The following is a 12,263-nucleotide window of genomic DNA, read 5'->3' as shown; positions in this document are numbered from 1 at the left end:
TAGATATCACCACCCCATTCCCACCATAGATACTTCTCTGACCACCTGATGCAGAATCCAAGAGCACACTCAAGCATGTTGCATCACTCTTAGTTCATTATACCTAGTCTTTCAGTGCTTTAGTGTCAAACACATAGAGTCCCCTAGTATATTGCAAGTTCCTTAGGGAATAAAAACAAGACTGATTTTAGGGAATTTCAACTACAATAATATTTCTTATTTAGTACTGTAGTTCTCCAACAGCCAGAATTTAATAGGCCTATTTTATAAACTTTTAGAAGTATTTATTGAACTGAATTGAATTACATGATTAGTCGGACCAAATAGTCTTTTCTTCTTTCATGAAATAATTTAGGATCTGCTCTATGCCTTGAACTGTGTCATGTATTAAAGATAATAACATGAATATAACATCGGTCTTGTCTTATAGACTGGTGAGGTAGACAGATGAGATGAAAACATGCAGTGCAGTGGAAATACAGAAACTGGAGAGCCAGCACAACTGCTTAGTTACCAGCTTTGACACTTGCTAGCTGTATGTCTTGGATATGTCTCCTAATCTATTGGTGCCTAAACTTTTTCACTTGCAAAATGAGGGGAGTAAATTCCCACCTTTCAGAGAGACTTTTAGGTGTACAGATAATGCCCAGAGCATAATTATCAATAAGTGGGAGCCATTATTATCATTGTAGTATGACCTTCCATGTCAGATAATGTGAGAGCAGCCAGGATTGTTAAACCAATTCAGCCTGGAGGATTAATCCAGATGACTAAATCAATACAGTGGTATGTCCACCCAAACCAGACTTGTTCTTGGGGGCACAACACTGCTTGTAGAAATGACCACTGTGAAGATCACCTCAAATTTCATGTGTAAGAGAACGTGAAAGTAGAGGGACTTCCCTGGTGGTGCAGTGATTATGAATCCGCCTGCCAATGCAGGCGACACGGGTTCCAGCCCTGGTCCGGGAAGATCCCACATGCTGCAGAGCAACTAAGCCCGTGCACCACAACTAGTGAGCCTGAGCTCTAGAGCCCGTGAGCCACAACTACTGAGCCTGCGTGCCACAACTACTGAGCCTGTGTGCCACAACTACTGAGCCTGAGCTCTAGAGCCCGTGTGCCACAACTACTGAGCCTGTGTGCCACAACTTCTGAGCCTGTGCTCTAGAGCCTGTGTACCACAACTACTGGGCCTGTGTGCCACAACTACTGAGCCTGCGTGCCACAACTACTGAGCCGGTGTGCCACAACTACTGAGCCTGTGCTCCAGAGCCTGTGCACCACAACTACTGGGCCTGTGTGTCACAACTACTGAGCCTGTGCTCTAGAGCCCTTGTGCCACAACTACTGAGCCTGTGTGCCACAACTACTGAAGCCCATGGGCCTAGAGCCCGTGCTCTGCAACAAGAGGAGCCGCCGCAATGAGAAGCCCACACACCGCAATGAAGAGTAGCCCCCGCTCACCACAACTAGAGAAAGCCCACGCACAGCATTGAAGACCCAATGCAGCCAAAATTAAAAATATAAATAAATAAATAAATTTATTTAAAAAAAGAGAATGGGAAAGTAGGTAACATTTATTGAATGATTGTTATTTGTTACATTCTTATTAGGTGTTTCATATACATTATTTCATTCAATCTTTACAATAGCCACGCTGGTAAGTGGTCATTATTATTCCCTTAGTATACACATAGAAACTGAGATTTGGAGAAGTTAAATATATGCATTTCTAATATTGTAGTCCAAAACAGCCAATTAAACTTCAAAAATGTGTGTGTGTATGTGTATAATATATAAAGACACCATAGTCATTTCACTCGGAAGCATGCTATTAAATAGTGACTTTGAATATCTGCCCTCTTTAACTGCAATTCAGGTATGTTTATAGAACAATGTCATCCCTTTGCTGAATCAAATGACACATAATGTACTATCTAGCATAACAACTAAAACCTAAGGTGTCCTTTGAAAATTTCCAGTCTACTTTTCAGAATGTAGTAGGCATAGGATTACTGGCAAATAGAAGAGTCATCTTTGCCCTCTCATATAAGCAGACAGCTACTGTACCTCCCAGGTAGTAGAAGAGCAGAATATGATTTCTAGATGAAATCATCTGCTTGTTGGCGTCATCATTGTTATTATATAATCTAGGCTGAGTTGATACAAAGAGCATAATTAAACATTGTTACGAATTTTCTCTGTGCCTCCAGTGGCACACTAGCGGCTATTCCCTTTGCTTCTTTTTCTTTGAATTACTAGAACATTGTTGGCTGTACTTTGTATTTCATATACCCTGGAATGTAGTCAGGCTCTTGATATTGTAGTCCTTTAACTGAGCAAATATTTAGAATTGCTTTTATGAAAGAATATTGCTGTATATTCAAGGCTGAAGTATTAGTGCTCTTCTGCTCTGCCTCTATGATTTTTAAAAAATGTAGATTCATATATATGTATAATATACACATGTATTTATATGCTGTATATATAAATAAATGTTTGAAGTGCATGTGAGTGTACCCATCGACAATATTCTTTTTAACAAAACAAACAACAAGATAATAAATAATGAGTAGGATTTTTTAAAATTGAGCACAGTGATAAATGTGCCCAGGTCTGCAAATGTGAAGAGCGTTCAGCTAGCATTTTTAATATCAAAGATGAAAATGACATGTCAAAGGAATATATTTTTCTGTGATAAAAGGTAGATGACTATTCCAAGTCAGGATCTGCCATAACAGAAGTGGCCTCACAATATGGCATCCTTAGCCCTTGGCGACAAGGACAGTGAGGAGAATTACAGGAGACAGGGCCTGGCTCTGTGAGACTGGCTCCGTCGGCGTGCAAGCCTGGCATGGTTCGGACAGACCTCAGCGCTCTGTGCCTGGGGAAGGAGGAGGAAGAGGAACGTCCAGCCTGGAGCGTGAGGCACAGCAATGGCCTGTGAACAGTGCCGGTGGTGGGCAACTAATATCATCCAGCGGATGGTGCTCTCAGGATGAGGCAGTGAATCTCACAGTCTTAGACAGGAAGTCAAAGCGCCACTAAGGAGAGGCGAACAATAGGCTGGTAAGAGGTAGACAGTTTCAGAGCAGTTCAGGTTATCAGGCAAATGGGGTGGGCAAAGAAACCAACGTACCTGCCTTGTCTTCTGGAAATAAAAGTATTAACGTGGTATAGAGGTTGTGGAGCAGAGAATCCTGTGACTCAGAAGCTTCTTGGGCTCAACCAAGAGTTTATCCATGGCACACTAGACACTGGGCCCATCAGCTGCATAATGCAGTCCAAAGCCCCTCACATGATAGCAAGAGACCTTCTTATGTAGCCTCTGACTTTGCCATAATTGGCTCGGGAGGGAGGTAGGCAGAGAGGCGCTTGGAAAGGTAAAGTTGGCTGAAATTAGGTTGACCTGAAACTGCAGTCTGTTATTGACCTACCAGATAATACTTGAGAGGCAGGAAAAGGAATAACCGTTGCTCTGCTTTAAGATGAAAGGTATGCCCTTTGCAGCTAATATTTCGAAATTCTTTATTAGGGATTTTCCAATTTGAAAAACAAAATCTTCCTATCCAAATGTCCAACTCAGCATTTTTGGGGACCCATAATTATCTGAAAAAAGAATAACGAATGAATGCAAGAAACAAGATGCCTTAGATTAAAGAACAAAGGCAAAGACAACCCTCATTTCTGTGATGTTTTTCACATAACTGAATGTCCCCAAATGCTTCACAAAGCATTTAATTACATGCTAGCAGCGGAGGAAATGCTGGCATTGCTGTGTGCCAGCTTCAGCCCACGTAAAGTGGGGAATGTCAAGTTAACTCACTAACTGTAAGGAATTTGCAGAAAGCTCACTCCCAGTTTTTTCTCTTGGAAAGCACAGCTTCTCATTTCTTATCACTTACACATTTCCTGAGGAATGAAGTGGCTTAAATACACTGCTTCCTAGCAGGCAGTCAGAGGATGGTAGTCAAGACTAGGTGGTAAAAATGGGTGGTATCTGCAACATAAGAGTCCACAAAAAAGACCTGAACGTCTAGGAGTATGTAAGAATGGTGGGCAGGAAAGCATTTGAGAACTTCAGCTGGGGAGAGACAGAATTGGCAAGGACGGGGGTATATAAAACAGGCTGGGAACACTTTAGGTTTTGCTTTAAAGGTTGGCCTACATTTCAGCACACCCACTCTCTTTAGATCCATAGGTAACAAAGAGCTCCCACAAGCTCTTTATGGGAGCCCTTAGAGCAAGGATGGCATGATTGACCAGACCCTGAAATAGTTCAACTGTGAACCTGGATGAATCATGGCCTTGAAGCCTGAAACCCTAACACCCACTGGAAGAACTGCTTATATTTTAGTAGAATGGGATCATGAATAAATGTATAGACACAGCAAAGACTCTAGACTAAGTCTCTTCTATGAGGAAGAGACTGATATACCACTGACGTAAGTTCAGGCTTTATTTTGTAGACAAAGGGCATCTGTTAAAAGATTTTAAGCAATGATAAGATAATTATTTATTCAATTTCTTAGAAAATATGTACTGAGAATCTTCTTGTGTGCCAGGCACTGGGGATGTATAAATGAAACAACCTTCGATCCCAAGGAGCGCACAGTTTAGTAGAGGCAACTTCTTGTGTAAATAAATAAGTACAGTTAGATATTGGTAGTGCTTTAGTATCATCATATTTTATGTTTATTTAAGGATAACAAAGAGATATGAGGAATTGGTCAACTTAACCTAAGTATTTAAGGTAAGAGGTTTAAGAAATACAAGCTAAAAGAAGAGGCTGATGAGATGACTTTTGAAAGATCAGTGAGATCTCATTTGGTAAAGGAGCAGGAAAAGGGCATTTTGAGTACAGGCAGAAACATGGTCAGGGGCATGGAGACTTCAATCAGGCTGGCTTGTTTTGGAAACTGAAAGCAGTTGAGTATATCTGGAGTGCAGGGGTGAAGTGGTATGGTGGGAAGCAGCTAGAAGGGCAGATAATCATCTTAAAGTCCACACTACGGGGTTCTGAGTCTAACAGCAGTGTGGAGAACAAGTTAAGGCTGACGTCAATGAGATAGTTAAGAGATCATCATAACTGCCCCTTCAGGATAGGTAAGAAGAAAATATTTGCAAAAGACACATATGATAAAGGACTGTTATCCAAAACATACAAATAAATCTCAAAACTCAACAGTAAGAAAACGAATGATTAAAAATTAAGCAAAAGAGAGACTTCCCTGGTGGCGCAGTGGTTAAGAATCCACCTGCCAATGCAGGGGACACGGGTTTGAGCCCTGGTCCAGAAAGATCCCACATGCCGCGGAGCAACTAAGCCCGTGCGCCACAACTATTGAGCCTGCACTCTAGAGCCTGTGAGCCACAATTACTGAGCCTGCATGCCACAACTACTGAAGCCCGCGCGCCTAGAGCCTGTGCTCCACAACAAGAGAAGCCACCGCAATGAGAAACCCGTGCACCGCAACAAGGAGTAGCCCCTGCTCGTTGCACTAGAGAAAGCCCCTGCGCAGCAACAAAGACCCAATGCAGCCAAAAAAAATTAAATAAAAAAAATTAAAAATTAAGCAAAAGATCTTAAAAGACACCTCACCAAACAAGATATACAGATGAAAAATAAGCATATGAGAAGATGCTCAACTTCATACATCATCTGGGAATTGCAAATTAAAAACAATAATGAGACACCACTACATATCTACTGGAATGGCAAAAATCCAAAACAGTGACAACACCAAATGCTGGTGAAGCTTTGGAGCAACAGGAACCATTACTCATTGCTGGTGGAAATGCAAAATGGTGTAGTTAACTTTGGAAGAAAGTATGGCAGTTTCTTACAAAACTAAACATACTCTCTCTAATAATCACACTCCTTGGTATAAACTCAAATGAGTTAAAAACTTATGTTCACACAAAAACCTGCACATGGTTATGGCAGCTTTATTTATAAATGCCCAAACTTGGAAGCGACCAAGATACCCTTCAATAGGTAAGTGGATAAATAAACTATGATACATCTGGCCAATGGATTCAGTGCTGAAAGGAAATGAGCTATCAAGCCATGAGAAGACATAGAGGGAACTTAAATGCATATTTCTAAGTGAAAGAAGCCAATCTGAAATGACTACATTCTACATAATTCCAACTACGTGACATTGGTAAGAAAGAGGGAATGAAAAGGGAGAGCACAGAGGATTTTTAGGGCAATTAAACTAGTCTGTATAATATTATAATGGTAGATACATGTCATTATACTTTTGTCCAAACCCATAGAATGTATTCATACAACACCAAGAGTGAATCCTAACATAAACTATGGACTTTGGGTGATAATGATGTGTCAGTGTAGGTTCTTCAGTTGTGACCAATGCATCACTCTGGTGGGGAATGTCAATAATGGGGAAGTTGTGCATGTGTGAGGGCAGGGCATATATTGGAAATCTCTGTACTTTCTGCTAATTTGTTCTGTGAACCTAAACTGCTTTTAAAAGTAAAGTCTATTTTAAAGAAGATAGTGCCTAAACAAAACAATAGCAATGTGGATGACGAGGAATGGTCAGATGTCCAAAAGTTTAATGCTAGAAATGTGATGTGGGGATGACAGTGAATTCTGGCCTGGATAACCAAGTGGTTGATGAGGTTGTCTATTACTTTAGACAGCAGTATTTCTCCACATCACCACAGACTATTGAATCATTACTAATTTATAAATAGAAAATACTTTCAAGCATTTGTTGTTTTATAAAGTTTTTTTTTAGATGCATCTCATTAAGCTTCACAACATCTAAGCATTTAACACATGACTTGGCAATCAGCAATCACTTGTTGAATGAATGAGTGAACAAATGTACAATGATGTTGCATAGGGATTGAATATTGTATCTGTAACTTAAATCTTGAGTATTATGAATATTTTTGAATCTTGAGTATTATGTAATCTTAAGTATTATGACTGTAATTTGGATTCAATTCTAATTCAAAGTCTAGTGTTTACTGCACTGCACCACAATTGCCACTTTTTAGACAGAAGGAAAAATACAGAGATCAAGCCACAGTCATATACCCAGGATTGAACCCATCCTACCACTTGTACTCTGGGCCTCTACTTACAAAATGGTAATGATATCATTCTCATGAGGCTGTTTTATGTTTAAATGAAATGAGATGATGAAATCTCCCAACACATAGAAGATATTCGACACAAGTTAAAGGAATCTGCTTTGATCATATGTTGTGCTAATTTATAGCAATTCTTTACTTTTTTCATTCTTACCAGTTGCTACTGCTAATGTAGCAGATTACTGCTATAGAATCTGGTCATTACATTAATGCTAGATATGATGTGGAAAGGCTCTCAAAAAAAATTCTTCCCCCTTGTACTCCTTCTCAAGAAAGTCCAAACATTAACAAGTCACGTAAGTATGTCTCAGACTAAATTCTGTAATAGACAGTCATCTACTAGCAGACAGACACACTGATGGCCAAACAACATATTTGGAAAGTGAAAGGAAGCCTCAGGTCTCTATCATTCTGGGTGCTGAAACAGTACCTGAGTGAAAAATTAACTCCAGAGAGTTATGAAAAATTCCAGTGGCAGGATTCTAACCTTATTGTTATAATCTTTTGGGAAAAAAAGTTCATCAGAAAAAATGGTCTAACCAAGGGCCAGTTATGAATCCTAACCCTTGGCCACTCTTCTGCCTGGTATAATGATTGAGTTCAATAGACATCATACACATATTTAATTATATTTAGTACACTTATAATTTAAGTGATGTATTTTAGAAAAAAATCACAAACAACACAATAAAAGGGAAGGTCAGTGAGGGGATGGAAAAAGCCTTTTGGAATCAGGACACATGGGTTCTGATCTCAGCCCTGCCAATAATGGACAGAATAACTTTGGGTAAATCACTTTGCTTCTCTGAGCTTCCATGAATTTCATAGCACATTCCAGCGATTTATAGCATTTAATATAGTGTTCTAGTTAAGGATGTTTTATAAACTCTAAATTTCCATGTAAGTAGTTAGATTAAGATACTGTCTTTGTTGTTCCAATCACCGTCATCATCATCAAATTTAGTTTCAAGTTCAGAGTATTAATCAAAATTGGAACATAAATGGTCATCAGTGGGGATTGTCTTGATCAGCACAGTTCACTGAAAATATAATGCAAGATACATAAACAATTCTAAATTTTCTGGCAGCCATAATTCGACGTGGAAAGAAAAGGAACAGGTGAAATTAATTTAAATACTATATTTTATTTAACCTAGTGTGTCCAAACTATTATCATTTCAACATGTGATCATCAGAAAAATCATTAATAAGATTTTCATTTTTTTATATTAAATCTTAAAAATCTGATGTGTATTTTACACTTTATCCCATCTCAATTAAATACTCAATTTTCACCAGAAATACTTGATCTGTATTTAGATTTCATAAAATTTAGAGAAAAGGTAGAATCACATATCCAAGTATTCCCAAACATACTTAAAGTTTTCCCATAACTGAATTCAGTGTCAGTTTTTAAATTTAAATCAATTAAAATCAAAACTTCTGTTTCTCAGTTGCACTAGACACATGTCAAGTGCTCTGTAGACGCAGGGCTAGTGGCTACATATTGGACAGTGCCAGCTCTAGAGTATAATGTCTTCAGGGCTTCGGGCGAGCTTGTAGATAAAATATAATAGCACAACAGGTACTAGGCATAAGCAGGGACACGAGGGTACAGGAGCACAGCAAACGATCCATAATAAGAAGAGTAACAATAATAATAATTCCTCACATTTCACTTTAAGAAGCACTTGTTTGATACCAGAAATGTACCAGCTGCTGGGGGTTCAGTGATGAATGTCCCTGTCCTCAAGTAACTTAGTAGGCAACATGGAGTTAGATTAATAAAAGCTATATAGCAAGTTAACAGTTTAACTACAGTTACGCAGGTGTTACTTAATCTACTTAACAAACTGTGAACTAAGTAGAATTATCAGGGTTTTTTAGATGAGGGCAAGTGAGCTGAAAAATGCTATTCCACAACATTGAAATGAAACTTGGGGCTTAAGGACACCACTTGGCAGGGTCACAGAAAACTGGAGAGTGTTTTGGGTCCCCTAAAACAGCCCCCTATACCAGGGAGCGCCTTATTTTCTCTCAAAGTGATTGGCACTCCAGTCCTTCAGTTAGTATATCCACACTATTGAACTGTGCACCCCAGCGAAAGGTGAAAGAACTCTAGGATTTAGCAGGTCTTACCCTTCAGTAATTAGTCATAGGATCCATCAGCAAAGCACAGCTACCCCGCCTTTAATTCAGAGACAGGTTCTGGGGTTGAATCTTTCTCCCTCCCTCCCTTCCTCCCTCCCTCCCTCCCTCCCTTCCTCCCTTCCTTCCTTCCTCCCTTCCTCCCTTCCTCCCTTCCTTCCTTCCTTCTTCCCTCCCTCCCTCCCTCCCTCCTTCCCTCCCTCCCTTTCTTCCTTCCTTCCTACCTTCCTTCCTTCCTTCCTTTCTTCCTTCCTTCCTTCCTCCCTTCCTCCCTTCCTTCCCTCCTTCCTGTCTTTTTGTCTTTCTCTCTCTTTCTCTCTGTCATAACTACTAAAAACTTCTTTTTCAAGGTAGGAGGTAAATCTTAACCTATTTCAAAATGAGAAATCAATTTTAACATTCAGAATGTGCCTGGGCAGAGAATTCCCTCAGGAAGAGCCACATCCTATAAGAAGCTTCCCACATAACGAGGCTTTTCAGTTCCATTGATCGCAGCAGCTTATTTTCTTCAAGAACTTGAAGCTATCTTGCTCCATGTTCCTCCTATCAAGCACATCTATTTGCTATCTCTGGGCACATCTGCTCCACTGCTCCAGCTGTCTCAAGTGTCTGATCAAGAGGCAGCTGTGAGTATCAGGATCTTCTTTCTCTGGCAGGGAAGGTTTATTCCTTCCTGTAGCTATGTACCTCTTCATCTGATAGCCTGACTTTGTTTTGCTTTGCTGGCTTTGATTCTGAGCCCCTCCACATAAACCTAAATCATTATTTCCTTGTCCTGCTGAAGTAGCAAAGAGCAAAAAAATGTAGACAATTTTTCTCATTTTCTATCTTATATTCATTGTTTATCCATGTTGCTGGCCGAAGGATACACTTAAAATATTATATAACGCAATGTTTTCTGCCCATTGAGAACATGTCAAGAATGTCACTTAGGGAAAATAAGTTTCTTCTGAAAAAAAATTAGATATATAACTTAAGAAACTGAGTTAAATTAAAAGGGATGGCTTAATTTGTATTAAAGCTCAGTTGTATGCTTTAAAAAAGAAATGTTTTATTCTGAATTTCATCGTCATGGTTTGTATCAATTTTTTCTTTGTGCTATGTAAGAGAAAAAAAGGATAGACTCAAAAAGGAGAGGATAGGAAAAGAGGAAATAAAAGAATAAAAAACTGAGCACTTCAGGATCTTAGTTACTTCCAACATGTTTTATTCTGGCACTGCATATTACATTTTACAATCAGTCCTGCTCCTGTTCCATGAACCTCCATAACATAAAAGCAGACTTCTAGTACCCCTCACAAGGACTTCATCCTAAACCCCTTTTCCTGACTCAGGCTGTATACCACACTGAACCTTCTCCACATAATCATTTTTGGATCTGATGCTTTAGCAAAATATTTATAGCTTCAACCAAAGGTTCATTATCAGATTATGATTAAAATAGTCTTCGGACTATAATGCCCCTGCTTCTCTTCATTTCCCCTTCCTTTTACAGCTCTGGACCTGCTCATTTGCAGGGCCTGCTCAGTGTAATCTGTACTGGGAGACCCTCCTATGGGTCAGGAGATACTCCATATCTGTGTCCCCAGATAGAGAGGAGAGAACACTCTGAGGTCTTAGTATCACCAAGGCTTGATGAATAAGTGAAGGAAGGGTGGATGGATGGATGGATGAATGGATGGATGGACTGATGCATTAGTGATAAGGTATGCAGAACAGATGGAAGGATGAAGCAAAAGACAAGGTGACTATACCTGCCAGGAGCTCTTTGTTACCCAGCATTCTATTACCTGGCACTTCACCACTTCTGCAGCACAGCGATAACTGAAGCAGCTAAAAGTGGCCCTGAGGCTCTGAAAAAGCTAATGTGCCTTCTGAATTCTCCAAAGAAAAAGTGCATTCAAAATAATTCCATGCTCAGCATATTGGGTTGAACTCAAATGTTCTGAATTGGCAACCCAAGTAAATACTGAGGTATACAACATGGATATGATTATTAAAATCATAGAAATTAGAGATGAAAAGGCAATTGGAAAATTACTTAGCCCACCAGTCTCATCTAATGAGTTGTCTATATCCCCTGCGTCTACTTGCTCTTTAATTATTCATGAACTCACTTCTATCGGGTTTGTCCTCACCACTCCCCCAAACCGCATCTGTCAGGGATATTAATACCCTGAACAGTACTAGATTCTAGGGTAAAGTCACAGTCCTCATTGTTTTCAACCTATTAGGCAGCTTTTGAAACAACTCATCAGTCTTTCCTTGAAACTACGGCTTCACTTGGTTTCACTCTTATTGCACAGCTCCCTCCGTCTCAGTCTGCTCTGATGGCCCCGCGTCTAAACCTCGCTCAGGACGCTTGTCTTCTCTGCCTCCACTCACTCCCTTGGCAGCCACGTGCAATTCCATGGCTGCTTTATCCGTGTTTCAGTCATTTTCAGATTTTAATCTCAAACTTCGAGCTCCCCTACACTCCAGGCTCAATTATCGTACTGCTGACTCGAGATTTCCTCTCGTATATACTTATATATCTGTATCTACATCTTTATCTATAGCTCTATATTTGTATCTATGTCTATATCTATTTACATCTAACTCGGATCCTTTGATTCTTCTCTCCCCTCCCCAAATCTGCTTTTCTCACAGTGTTCCTCACCTCAGTAAATGGCATGAAATTTTAAAATCATCACAGATTATTCTATTTCTTACACATCTCACATCCAATTCATCAGCAAAAAAAGCTATGCTATGAAATCTGTCTTCAAAATGTATCTGAAACCTAACTATTTTTCTCTGCTCTCCCGGTTCCCGCCCCAGCCCGAGTCATCAGCAGTGGTTCCTAACTGTTTTGCTTCCACACTTGTCCCCCTAACAGTATTTACTCCATACAAGAGTCAGAATGCTTTAATAGAGCAATCAGATTGTGCCTCAAATCTGCTCAAAATCTTTCAGTGGAGTTTTCTGCAACTCAGAGTGGAAAG

Source organism: Balaenoptera acutorostrata, chromosome 1, assembly GCF_949987535.1.
Source record: "Balaenoptera acutorostrata chromosome 1, mBalAcu1.1, whole genome shotgun sequence".
Taxonomy (NCBI): Eukaryota; Metazoa; Chordata; class Mammalia; order Artiodactyla; family Balaenopteridae; genus Balaenoptera; species Balaenoptera acutorostrata.
This window is presented reverse-complemented; position numbering follows the sequence as displayed.